Raw genomic sequence first — 1,563 nt, 5'->3', positions numbered from 1 at the left:
CTTGAAAATCTGAATTGAAGTCTATGACAAAGTGGCTATACCACCATCGTAGTGATATAGGATCTGCCTGTGAGTCTTCAGAAGGATCCAAGCCGCCAGGGTCAGCTCCAGGTTTCAGTGGGCCCCTTGGCGACAGAGCCTCCATAGGCCCCTTTGCAGGGAACCCACTTGGCGGCATTAAAAATACAGAAACTAAAACGGTCTCCTAATACCTAAAATATTCCCTAGTTTATCATCCCAGTTATTTTATATATAGCTCCCCTCACCCTCTATGGATTCCTTTATGTACAGCCTTACGTGGGCCCCCAGGGCAGCTCTGGGCCCCGTCACTTGCCCAGGTATGTAATGTAGGTTCTGGTTGCCTGTGTGTCTCCAGCTGCCGGGACAAAATAACTATCTCTTTGTGGGTAGCAGTTTTATGACTTTCACATACAGTAACCTCTCAGATGCTTTGGTCTCCTCTAACCACCGCATATAGGGGGTTAAATATCTATGATCAAAGTTGCCTCCAATTACAGACTTTTCTGCTTGGTCTCTGCCTGTTAGATATTTCCCGTTGTCTGAGTAGCGAGTGAGTAGCGCTGTTCCTTCTGATCCTGTAAAACCAGAACTGGCCAAATTGTAGACCGGTCGTACGAGACTTACATTGTGATGCAGATTTCTTTGTACGACTGTTGTTCTGGGTCACCGGGTCGCAACACTCTGTCCCATTGTAACAAAACTGCAGCATATTTGTAAGAAGAGATTAAATTTCTATTATTATTTTTTTTTTTTACTGTTGTAAAGGAGTCCCTAATTCTTTTAAATAAATGTTTTATATTGGTGCCAATGCATAAAAATGCAAAAAAATGCAAAAAAAACAAGCCCCTACTATGCAAACTGGAATGGAATAATAGTTATGGCTTCCAGAAGACAGAGAGGAAAAATCTCAGCCTCCTGAAGTTCTAAAAATTTTTATTTGACAATAAAAATGTTAAATGAACAAGCTCCTATAAGTCCAAATATGCAAAGTTTTCTTTATAATCAAAGTTTTTTTCCATTTATTTTACAAACCCTGAAAGCAGTTCCTGAAAAAAACAAGACTTATCCCTTTAAAAAACAAAGATTACAGAAAAATCAAGATCAAGATCAAAGTCCTTATGGTTCCAAGAGAAGGAGAAAAAATAAATCGAGACACTTAGTTTGTTAAACTTTTCGGGTGACATGAAAAACTTTTACTGACATGAAAGTGAACAGTCCCTTTAAGTCCCACTTTGCGCTGGTGACAGACAGATGGGATGCTGGGAGTTGTAGTTCTGTAAGGAGTCGCTGGATGCAGTTAGTTTGTGTAGGACTACAGTTCCCGGCATGCATTGGTGATAAATGACCGCTGGGAGTTGTAGTTCTGTTAGGAGCCGTTGGCTGGTGTCAACAGCGCAGTAGGACTACAGTTCCCGGCATGCTCTGGGGTGACAGCTGATTCCGGTCCGGTGCGGCTGTTGTTGTTGTTGTTGGTAGCCCCGCCCCCTCCTCCTCCTGCAGAGCCGGAAGTGAGCGCTCAGCCTCTATAGGCATTTCCGGTGA

The sequence above is a fragment of the Engystomops pustulosus genome, chromosome 3 (assembly GCF_040894005.1).
Source record: "Engystomops pustulosus chromosome 3, aEngPut4.maternal, whole genome shotgun sequence".
NCBI classification, from domain to species: Eukaryota; Metazoa; Chordata; class Amphibia; order Anura; family Leptodactylidae; genus Engystomops; species Engystomops pustulosus.
Note: the sequence above shows the minus strand (reverse complement) of the source record.